This window comes from Limulus polyphemus, unplaced genomic scaffold (genome assembly GCF_000517525.1).
Source record: "Limulus polyphemus unplaced genomic scaffold, Limulus_polyphemus-2.1.2 Scaffold1342, whole genome shotgun sequence".
NCBI lineage: Eukaryota > Metazoa > Arthropoda > Merostomata > Xiphosura > Limulidae > Limulus > Limulus polyphemus.
Genome location: NW_013666952.1, coordinates 157,325 through 169,921, shown reverse-complemented (window position 1 = coordinate 169,921; position 12,597 = coordinate 157,325). Strand labels below are relative to the sequence as shown.

Below are 12,597 nucleotides of genomic sequence, written 5' to 3'. Positions count from 1 at the left end.
ATTTTCGTTAAAAACCTTTACTAGCATTGGGCGTAAGTAGTAAACACAGTTTGGTAAACTGAGCTGAACTGGCTTGATTGTAATCTGAGGGTCGCGGGTTCGAATCCCCGTCCCACCAAACATACTCGCCCTTTCAGCCGTAGAGGCGTTATCGTGTGATCATCAATCCAACTATTCGTTGGTAAAAGAGTAGTCCAAGAGTTGGCGGTGGGTGGTGATGACTAGTTGCCTTCCCTCTAGTCTTTCATCGCTAAATGAGGGACGGTTAGCGCAGATAGCCTTCGTGTAGCTTTGCGCGAAATTCCAAACAAACATACTTTTTGTTCTATCAATTTTACATATTTGGTTTCGAAACTGTGGATATGACGTTTTACTGTTCCGTAAACTATGTTTCAACTTTATACAAAACCTGGTAATAAAAGTATAAAACGTAGAACACGTTGTTTTTGGTTCTTCTGTTTTAATGTGTTAATGTTTGTTGAGTTCTGGATCTCTTATGTTTTTTTTTTCTGTCCCAGGGTCTACATCGTGAGAACCGAGTTCACTTAAAATGCACATCCCTCACTGACCTCATTTTAATCGTGTCTTACTGGTTTTACCTGGCCAATGAAATCGAAAACAAGCAGGTAATGCAGTGAGTTCACAAGGAAGTGTTTGACAAAGGATCGAAAACATGGCCTTGATTTAAATTAATGTCTTCATTTGTATTCGATGGAAACAGCCTTCTCTTGTTTACTTTTTATGTAATTTTTATAAACTCATCCGTGGAATGCATTTTAAGCCAGTAAAAAAAAAAAAAACTAGTTTGATTCTGTAAAAGACAAAACAAAACTAGAGGGCACTCAGAGGCCACGCAGCGTTGATCATATTAGGCCCTCAAAAAAAAAAAAAATCCGAAAATGTGTGCATATGTCCATCATTTACAACGGGTCATTTTTTGCAGGACAATGAAGATGTCCACCAAGTTTCATTAAAATCAGATAATGTTTGATTGAGTTATAGAGCAAAAATAGTGTGAAAAATCGGTCCTCATGTTAACAGATATGGATTGGGGGGGGGGATTTTCGTGACCTTGACCCTCCAAAAACTAATCACTTCCGTGCAACTCCAATGAGCCGTTTTTGAGAAATCTTGCTGACACAAACAAACACACACACAGGGGGTAAAAACATAACTTCCGTCACCCATGATGGCGGAGGTAAAAACACGTAATATGTGCTTATGAAATATGTAAAATAATCAAAATACATATTAGGAAGTCAATGAGATTAAGAATGATAGAAAAAAGTGCACACAAAAATAAGTTTTTATGACTAAAGCGATAATTACTTTTTTGTGTCAAAAACACAATTCCCTAACAATATTAAAGTAGTATGCTAAAACATTATATACCGTATTGCCTGTAATTAACGCCTCCGGGGGCGTTGCAAACTGCAAGGGGGACGCTAATTATAGTATTTGTGCAGTTCGAAATTCCATTTTTCACATGTGAAAATGTTAATGAGTTTTTTTTTTACGATAATAGAAGTGAATTATATGTTAGCTTACTATTGCTGTCACACAAGGATCAATACGGTATATGCCATTAACATTACTATGGAAACAGTTCTTAATTGATTCTGTCTCCTTTGTTGAAATTAACGTGTTTTTACGCGTTTTAATTTTTTTTTTTCTAAGCTTATCCAGTGCGCAGAAATCTGAGATTTTAAAAAATAAAGTTAAGAAACGCGGAAACTGGGGTTCGTATTAAAAGTTATGCTAAAAAAAGATGCAAACTGAAGATGTTATAAAAACGTGAGATACGTTGAAAATAATAAATATGCCCCCCCCCCCTACCAAAAAAAAACAAGGTAGGGAAAATTAACTAGAAAGTTAAAGTTAGGAAACATAGAAAAGGAAAATGTGCTAGTTAGGGAAAGATAAATTAAGTAATTTGCTAGAAGGCCAAGCTCTGGAATTGTGGAAACAGTTTACTGTAAGCTTGGAATACGTGAAAAGTAGGGAACTAGCTGTAAAATTTGCTGTAGTAGCTACTTATACTTCATTAACTTTCAATGTTTCAAACACTTGGTTTAGGAAGGTGATTGTTTGTTTGTAGTTAGGCACAAAGCTATACAAAGGGGGTATCTGTGCTCTGCCCACCACGGGTATCAAAACCCGGTTTCTAGCGATGTAAGTCCGCAGACATACCGCTGTGCCACTGGGGGGGGGGGCGAAATTCAAAACAAACAAACAAAACCTTTGATAATAATGTGACAGTCAATCCCACTATTCGTTGGTAAAAAGAGTAGCCCAAGAGTTGGCGGTGGCTGGTGATGACAAGCTGCCTTCCCTCTAGTCTTTCATTGCTAAATTAGGGACGGCTAGCGCAGATAGCCCTCGGGTAGCTTTGCGTAAAATTCAAAACAAACAAACCGAAGCAAAGATAGAAGTAATGAATAAAATATGTTTATTAGGAAGACGTGTGTGTAATAAATATTTTTATATTTCTTTCATACGCTGTTGCTTACAGCGTTACCTTCTGTGTTTGTGGATTTGAAATAGTGGAGAGCTACGACTTTTTTATATACCATATTTTTGATTAGCCTTATGTTATCGCTGATATCTGTTTAATAAAAAGTACCTGAAGTTCTATTATTGATCATTATTCAGTGGTGAGTTAATTGTTTTCTTAATACCTTTTCTGTTGGTGCTGTAGTGAACATAGTTTTCTTTTTAATTCGTAGAGAATGAATAAGAATATCAAAACATGTTGTTGCTGTAAAAAAAACTAATTGTTCAAAAATTATGATTACTTTCCATGTCCGTTTACAAGATGAAAGTTATTGACACTTTAGAAATTAGTTTAGAAGCGTATTTCAAGTTGTAGATGTTTAGATGCTTTTCGTAAAAATATTTCTTTTTTTCAAGTCTCATTTCAACTCTTTAAAACAAAGCCATCTAGCAGGGTTGTTTATTATATTTTGTTTAAAGCTAAACATGCTTAATTAGTTGGTACATTCGAAGTTAAAATGTTTTAACTGTTATTTATTATGCATTTTGTAAATACAGTTTTTATTCGTTGCGATTATCAGGGTCCCTATGACTATATTATTATAATTTTGAATTTGTGTTTAAAATTGACATTTTATTCCAATAATTAATTGATCGATACTTTGTTTTATCAAATGAGTAGCATCAGCCTTCAAACACAGAACTAATTTAGAATAATATTTTATGTAGAAATGCTATTAGAAATAAATCGTTAATGTTACAAAAAGCCAAAAATCTTTTATTACTTAACTTTATATAAGTTCAGTTGTAAAGGTTATTTAAATGTTTAAACCAATGTGTTTTTAAAATGGAACTTTTACTTTTTTCTTTACTTAAAACGAACAATTCCTTAGTTTTTGGAGTTTTCCATCTTTCAGTTGTTTATGGAAGTTTTATTAATTATTACACTATAAAGTCATGTAATAATGTTTATTCACTATTGTTTGGTTGATTTATATTTAAAGGCTTATTTTGTTACTAATGAAGCATGAAGTGAGTTAATTATATTTTCTTTTTCATCTCTGGTCAGTGTATTGATTATTTTTGCCAAGAGGCAAACCACTGCCACTTATTAGAGTTGGTTTAAATCAACATCTAGACATTTTGGTTCAAAATATGACCAAGCCCAGTTTGAGAATACATGTGTCTGCCCTATCTTGGTAAGTGATGTAGCAGAACTGTAGACATTGATGAAAGTTTTGCAGTTTTAATAAAGAGTTTTTGACTTGTTCTTTTCACATTATTCATGTTTTAACTGGTGTTTTAATTGTACAAAGTGATCTTCAGATTTTAGTCTTATTTTTGTAGGATGTGAATTTTGTATGTGAAAGTGATGTGAAAAGGAATATCTTCGAATTGCTACAAGATATGGTTGACTTGAACTTAATCACAGACAGTAGCTTTCCAGTGATATTGTAGAAATTGTTTGACAGTGAAGCGTAGAGGGAATGAATTGTTTCACTATTTAAACATAATGTTACAAAGATGGTCTACAAAACTTGGGGAATTGGTAGGAATGTTTAAATCAGACGCCTTTAACTTATTTTTTCTTCTATAATTTAAAACTAAAACTGTTGAGAGAGAATATTTACAAAATGTTTATTCTGATTGTTTAAATAAATTACGCGTAATAGTATCATAGAAAAATGACGATGTTACAAAATCCAAACAATGACTGGTAAATGAAGTTTTTTTCAGTTTTTGTCTCTGCTTTAAAAAAAGATACATCTAACTCTTTAATTTAATTTGTTATAAAATCAGGTTCTTGCGAAATTTGGAATTTTTTTATGGGATGATCACGAATAAGATGTTCATTTTACAAAACCCGATGTTTTGTAGACCCTTCCAAGTATATTTTCATATTATACGTTTCAGAAATTAGTTTTCTCTGAAAGCGCTATATTGTGTCATCCAATTCCCATTTATTCCATTGGAAAGATGAGAATAGAGGATTCCATTGTTATCCTTTAATTAGGATTACCTGCAATTAGATGTACACTGAATTTTAAGCTGATTCATAGCGATTTAAAAACGTGTCGGAATGGTATAACATTGTTATTGGAATCAACGTAAACCACTGTTGTATTTTTCAAACCAGTACAAATTAATGTGATGTTACTGTAACGAAAAAAATATGTAGTGATACTGAGACATTTTTTTATTGATAAAGCTTTTTTGCTGATGTTATTTTTTCTGCGCTTTCAGAAATAGTTTTATGTCGTTTTGAATTACGAATGCTTTTAAAAATTTTATAGGCTTTGATTGTGATTATACCTACAGTTGGATGTACAATGAATGTTAAATTGCTTTATTGCGTTTTAATGAAGTGATAGAAAGAATGGTATAATATTTGTTATTGGAACGTTAACACCCGTTTTCTTTCTTCTTGGATTTACTTGAAACTATTGTGCTGTTGATGTTTTAACTTAATGATTACGTCAGGAAATGGGATATTGTCATAAAATTTCAGTCTTGTCTCATTTAGTTGGAACTTATAAATTTATATTTACATTATATTAGTAATAGGACTCGGAAATGAAGTGACTATTTTTTATTTAGAAATTTAGTTAATAAAGAACTTAAATAAAGGTCGCGATGAAAGTATTATTTTAATCTGTGTTTTATGGTAAGTATTAATGCTGTTTTTGTGAGACCAATTATTTTGTTGTACACATAAAAAGCGAACAAGGTGCAATTCGAGATGTGGATTTTGATTTCAAAGGAATCTTCTCTCAGGATTGATTTTGGCCTAGTGTTCGCCATGGTAGAGTGGTTTCTACTTACATTAGTGACACGATTAAGATGAAATGAATATCTATTTATAAATTTAGTCAGTATAGAACTTAGACTTGAAGAAGAACTCGGTACAAGGTTCGAAACAGCGTTGTCTCAATGAAAATATAGGCAGGATAAAATTCATAAAGAAAACCACTCTACCATCTTAAAAGAATGTTTAAACATTTTTGTTTGTTAGGAAATTTTATGATGAAAGAAAAATTAAAGCCGTGAGGGTAATGTTTTATTTCTCAAATGATTGGAATTGGACATTATAGGATATTAACATAGTATTTCTTTTATATCGAATGAGTATTGAGGTAGAACAGAAACATAGTTCGTGCATGATAACGAATGAAATGTGTATTACTGGTTTGCTGAAATCTGTAGACCACTGCCAATACCAGCTGTTGTATTTTTCAAACCAATGCAAACTAATGTGATGTTATTGTACCGAAGAAATTATTCTAGTGATACTCCTACGTATATTTATTGATGAAACTTTGTTTGCCGCTGTTGTTGTTGTTTTTGATACGTTGTCAGTTGTGGTCTCGTATCGTTTTAAATTATGAATGCTTTTCAAATGTTATAGTGATGTGTATGTGGCAGTTTTGTTATAAATGAGTTTGTTTTTAAACCAGAGACGAAAAAGTATGTATTTTATTAGTTAGTTTGTACAGAAAATAACTAATGTGGGTAAACCAGTTTCGAAGCACTCTTCTACTTTTAAGATACAATGTATTCCACAAAAGTAATTTTTTATCAAAATAATGTGCTAATAATAAAAAAATATAGTTTTTACAAGAACAAAATATTGAAATAATACCTCACTCGTACCTGTATAAATTCTGATTAAGAAGTTAGTTCACAGGATCACATACAAAAGTTGTAATGGTTTTCAAACGAGACCCAAAACTCGAGCGCTTTAGAATAGTTCACTATTTTTCTTCAGGAGGATAAAGAAGAATACCTGTATAAGGTATTTTAAAAAAACCATTCATAATTACTTAGTTTTGTTTGATAGTATTTAGGTTAAACTTTACTGGCTACCCCCGAAACTTAACCATTGATATTTATGATAAACATACTTGTGGAAAGTTTAAAGTTTTCAAAGAGTGTACCACACACTTAAAAATACTAGACCTAGATGGTGTGTTAAAATAACCTGTATGATTAAAAACAATAAGAACTGATAAATTCACGAAAATATGTGGAGGCAAAATTCAACTGAACAACGTTAGCATTATCTTGTCGATTAATCTAAACATATACCTTTTAATCTTTTTTGTTGTCATATTTTGTATATAAGTTTTTATTTTCCCATCATAAATTTTTATGATGTTGAACTTAACTCAAGCATATAACGGTTTTGACTATGCATCACACGTAATGAATAACCACAATTTCCAAACTTGCGTGAATCAATATCAAATTTAATTGTTGTTTTTATCTCTCAAATTCATTAAACTTTTTTTTGAACAAATAAGCCCAACATAATGTAAGTTTGTGAAAAATGTTTGGTTCCACTGAAAAATTGGTATCATAGTGCCCAAGTTTTCAAGTAAAATAAGACTACCTTTTGTATTGAAAAATATGTATTATACAAGGATTTTATGCTTATCATTACAGAAAATTCCCTGTACGATTGGCATGTTGGCGCCAGATTATGAAATTGAAATGTAGAGGATGCAAATTTTATCGTTAAAGAAAACAAAAACGTGGTTATTAAGCACAAAGCAACAAAATGGGCCATTTGTGCTCTGTCCGCCGAGAGTATCGAAATTCGATTTTTGGTGGTAAAGGTCCTGACTTACCACTAAGCCACCGTGTGTGTGATAAAGGAATGAAGTATGAAATATAAACAAAATACATTTGTTAGGACGAGGTGGTGTTAAATATTTTTTGTTCTTGAAGATATGGATATTTCATATAACGTTTTTTAAGTAATTTATCTAAGATCCTGGTCAGCGAGAAACTCATCCTTGGGGCTTCCGTGTGAACTTTTTTAAAAAGTATCAAAAATAAACGGAAAAAAGTGCGGAACGGTCTGAAAAGGCGAGAACAACTTTCAGAATTTAAAAATCCTTTCTGGTCAAGGAGAAATGGGCAAAAACGATCGGATACCTCCCGACTTCCCAGAAAATCTAAGAAAAGATTCGGAATGCTTTGAGTTATATCAGAGTTATTTTAGTTCCAATGATGTTATTAGTCAATTTCAATGGCAAAGCTACACGAAGGCTATCTGTGCTAGCCGTCCCTAATTTAGCAGTGTAAGACTAGAGGGAAGGCAGCTAGTCATCACCATACACAGCCAACTCTTGGACTACCAATGTCTTACTTAAACATTTATTAGCAGAAAGTGAATTTCTAATTGTAAACAGTGACTTTTTGTCAGTATAGTTTCTTCTTTTCTTTTATTTCCCCTGGTTATTATACTTACATATCTAACATATCTGCTTAACTTTATTGTTTTAGTTATATACAACTTGGCAGTGTAAATACTATTTGATTTTTACTCAACTTATCAATTCTGATATAGTTCAAACACTGAAAAAAATCTATTTTCATGAAATATTAGTCAGTGCACAGTAATTAATTCACCAATATATATTCATTTTTCGTGTATATAATGATAATAAATATATAACCTATTTTTAAATTTAGGTAATTTAATGATAAGTTTGTGATACAAATACATTGTAATGTGTTTAATAAAGATGCCGTAACTGTTTTCTATGAAATTGTACTTACCCATTAATTTTTTCTGCCATCTTCTAACCTAAGAAACCACTTGCTTTGATAAGTAGATGATAGAAGTTACAGTTCTTCAGTCAATATGTACTACTCTTTCTAATCTGGGTTTCATTAAAGAGTCTAAAATAGGAAAAACATCAGGCTCCAGATCTGTACACAATTATCCCTATTCTACATTGAAAAGAAATAGCTGACCATAACAAAATATTTTTGTTTTACTTTAACACAAAGAAAGTTCAAAAAAACTTTGAAAAAATAAACTACTGGTGATTTGTACAATGACAGATTATTAAAAAGCCTGATATTTTTGGAAAATTCAGTTACAAAGCCTAAACTTATATCAGTATGTTTTAAAAAAAGCTTGGATGCTACAGAAGCAAACTGTATATTACTGCATTTGAATGAGATAAAATTAAATTGAAAAAACACCAACTTAAGGACAAACTAGAATTACTTTATCTGCCTCTTCTTAACTAATACAACATAAAATACACTTTTGCTTTCATATACAGTTTAAAAAAAAACTAGTAGTAATAATAAATGGTGCTTAAGGTAAAAACAAATAAATAAATAAAAAGTGAGGGCATTCAACTTCTTAGAGTAATTTGTCTACATTATGGACATCCCACTTTTGTAGAGCCGGTGTTTTGAGAACTTTATTAAATATTTATTGTAGATGAAGGAAAAGTTGATATAACTGTTTGAGTGTTGCTGGTTTTGAGGAGGAGGATGCTTCTTTACAGAAAGATTTTTATTATTTGGTGAGTTGGGTGAATAAATGACAAATGGCTTTTGATTATAGTAATTGCAAGGTAATATATGAAGGTTTATAATTTGAATTATAAGCATAATTTTAATTGGAATATAACAGGATCATGGTTTTCTGGTTGATCAGTCTCTTAAGCCATCACAATAACATTCTGTTACTAGTGGTAGGGCAAATGGGGTTTTAAATTGTATCTACAAAATATTCAATACAAGTCTAAAGAGGTGATACTGATTATGCCACATTTGGGATATTGTGTTTAGTCTTGGGCTCCTTATCTTAGAAAAGACACTGAATTGTTATAAAGGGTTCAGAGGAGGCCAATTAGGATGATACTTGGGATGGATAGGTTGTCATATGAGGGCAGGTTAAAATCTCTGAAAATGTTTTCTCTTGAAAAAAAAAAAGTTAGAGGGATTCTTATTGAGGTGTTTAAGATTGTTAAGAAGACTGTGGACAATGATGCACAATCTTTTTCCATATTTAATAGTGAGAATGGTAAGACTAGGGCACACAAATATAAATTTTGGAATGGTAGGAATCATGTTCAGTTAAGACAGCTTTATTATTTTTAACAGGGTGGCTGGCCTTTGGAATGGGCTGCCTTCAGATGTGGTACATGTAGTTAATTTAAGGGAATGGTAGACTCAACAAATATTTGAATGATAAAGGCTGGCTTTGAGTTTTATTTAACCTTGCGTTAGTCTTCTGGGGTATTCACAGACCCCAATTATTTTGTAAACATCAGCACCGACAGATGGAAGCATGTACATGTTTCTTGACCTCAGCAGCTTCAGTATTCGGCTAGTTTGCATTAAATTGTTACACTTAGTTTAGGTGGTAAAAGAGAAAAGTTGTAATATTCAATGTTCATTTATTTATTAATAAATGAAGAGATTTTGATTGTTAGCGTTTTTTTGTTTCCAAAATAATAGTTTATTGTTATTACTTAAGGAGGGTCTAAATGGAGCACCGGGTCCACTGTTGTCCTTGTATGTATATGTATAGCTGCAAACAACAGAACAAAAAAAGTGGAGGGAAGAGAGTCAAGAAAAATGTTTATTTTTTAAAATATTTTATAAGGAGCCTTATAAGGGATGTATTTAAGATTAAAGTGCTACACAATTATTAATACTGTTTTACAGATGAAGCAGTAGACCATTCCTCTTAATCTGAACAAATTAATTATAGATTGGAAGAATTTTTCTTTTAACTCTGTTTTTCTTGAAGATGCTGATATTTTAAATAAGTCTGAAAACTTTTTGAAAATAAAGCTCCCAGCTTTTAAAAGCTTTGTTTTAAAAATTAAAGAAGCTTGAAAAAAAAAATTACATATGTATGCTTTAGCAATTTTTTTAATCTCTAGAAAGAGAAAAATGTTCCTAAAGATTGTAAGATTATCAAGATAATACAATTTTTTTAAAGAAGAGTAAAGGTCAACCCAGATTTATAAACCAACTAAAATTTACAAGTTAATTAATAATTCTCACTCATGATTTCTGAAAAGGTTTCTTAACTATTTATTGGAGATTTTTGAACAAAACTTACATATTTATTGAGAGAAGAATTTTTTCAACTGGTGCTATGTATCTTGGCTTTCAGAAAGGCTATGATAAGGCAAGATAGAAAAAAAAAAAAAGAAGAGAGAGAGAGAGACTAATGACTAATCAGCAAATTAAGTGCTCATAAAATTAGAAAAATAAATAATTGAAAAACATATAATCATGATGAAAAAGCATTTTATCAATTGGGAATATGTGACTAGAGTGTTCTCTCAGATGTGTAGTGTTTGGTTAATATCTATACCAATAATAACAGGTAGGAGAACAACAATTTATAAGCATAAGGAAAAGTTTTATTGATGGTAGAACATACTATGTTTTGACATGTAGTATGCTCCACCATCAACAAAACTTTTCCTTACGCTTGTAAATCATTGTTTGCCTATCTATTATTATATTACTATAATGTGCTTCCTTACTCAAGCATCTATACCAATAATTTGATAGCTTCTTATACAGTAATGTTTTCAAAGTTACTGAAGATATTGACTCTGTTTTAAGTGTCTTCTACTCAGAAAAATCATGGTAGATTTTGTAACTAGGCCTAAATACATAATTTTATATTTCTCATTACTGAAACTCATCTTCTGGACACTATTGTTGTTGTTGCCCGATAAAATAAAAATAAAACAGTTATGGATTATACTTAGTGGGATTTTGAACTTAAAAGTAAAAAAGATTAATTTGACTAAACAATAAACATCTTCTGCTTTGGCCTTACAATTGGACCTTGATGTACCTACGTTATATTTCAATAAACTGTCCAAAGTCTATTCAAGATTTAAATGTTTCAAGATTAATTATATTCTTAATTACACAGAGTTTACTTCAGTCTCCCTTCCTACACTGAGTCATCCCACATACTTATACATCATTTCCTCTGCTATAGTTATTACAGTTTTCATACTGTATTTCACTGAAAATTATTTTAATTTAACATGATAAAAATTGTGATTGAACACCTGAATGAAATGGTGCATAAGTTCTCACATAATGCCAGCCAAACTGGCAAATGTAAAATTTCAAAGTATTTATTTGACCACAAGGTACAGGTACAGATATAAGTATGGGTGGTTTCACAATCTAAATGTTAAACTTTAAGCAGTTTGTCTGGAAATTATAAGTGAAAAGATGGCTAGCAACAGTGACTCAAATTTTAAAGGTCATTATTACATACACCTATTCAAGTTTTAGAAGCATAACTGCTGGATTCTTCTCTGAAAAAATTACCTTATGCTTGGTTTGACTCTGAGTAGTCAATTAATATAAACTGTGTCAAAAAGGGTAGTATTTTGTTGTTAGCCAAGTTTTTTGGATTTTGCTATAATATTTACTAAAAACATATATTACATTTCATTGTGGGAATGTTTAATGGTGATCCTAGTCAGGACTAATAAACCATCTGGCTTTTTGCCATAAGCAAAGACCATAACTTTTGTACATTTAATAAAAGTACACAAAATAAGTCTTTTAATTGTAAAATATGGTCAAGACTTACAAGTTACAGTTTCATAGGTATTCTGACAGTTATGGAACTTCATAGTGCATACACAGTATTCAGCAATAACTATAAAATGAATTACATTTAATCTACAGAAGTGTATATACACATAAGTCCCTGGTGGGACAGTGGTAAGTCTAGCCTCTAGGACTTACAATTCTAAAATCCGGGATTAGATTCCCCCACAGTGGAAACAGTAGGTAGCCCAATATTGCTTTGCTCTAAAACAAACAAATAGTATGCACAAAACACAGCAATGTGAAGTACTAATATATTATTTGACATAAATCGTATGATATACTCATGACAATCATTAACTTATAGTTATAATATAAACGTTCTCTTAAAACTGAAAAGTTAAACTGAGTAAAAGTTACACAGTACTCAGTAGAGCATCTAAATTATATAACAGATATAATGTTTAAACATTACTATGCTGTATACAATAGCTGTCGAATTCTTACTTCATCCATATATTTGAAAAATTTATGCCTATATTAGTACTACATTTAATTAAAAATATATAATTTAAAATGTTAACTTCTTAATATTAGTCCATAACACCGCCACCCCAAATATTGGTTAGTACACAATGCCACTTCCAGGTGAACAAATCTCTTCTGCACATAGAGGAAATAAAATATAATAATGCATTTATTTTTATAGCATATGTACTATCTACGTTTTTCGTAATTTTTGCATTCAAT

At 31.2% G+C, this 12,597-nt stretch overlaps 1 long non-coding RNA gene across 2 annotated transcripts; it reads right to left on the bottom strand.

The window, feature by feature from the left end:
* Positions 1–8,030: 8,030 nt before the first annotated feature.
* Positions 8,031–12,466, bottom strand: LOC106463181. Of its 2 annotated transcripts, XR_002611433.1 has the most exons (4): positions 12,355–12,466; positions 12,046–12,111; positions 10,376–10,434; positions 8,031–8,181 (listed from the first exon to the last, which is right to left on the bottom strand). It is a non-coding gene; the product is annotated as an uncharacterized LOC106463181 (long non-coding RNA). The 2 variants fall into 2 exon arrangements; XR_001291040.2 differs by lacking the exon at positions 12,355–12,466 and having other exon boundaries at positions 12,046–12,346.
* Positions 12,467–12,597: the final 131 nt, after the last annotated feature.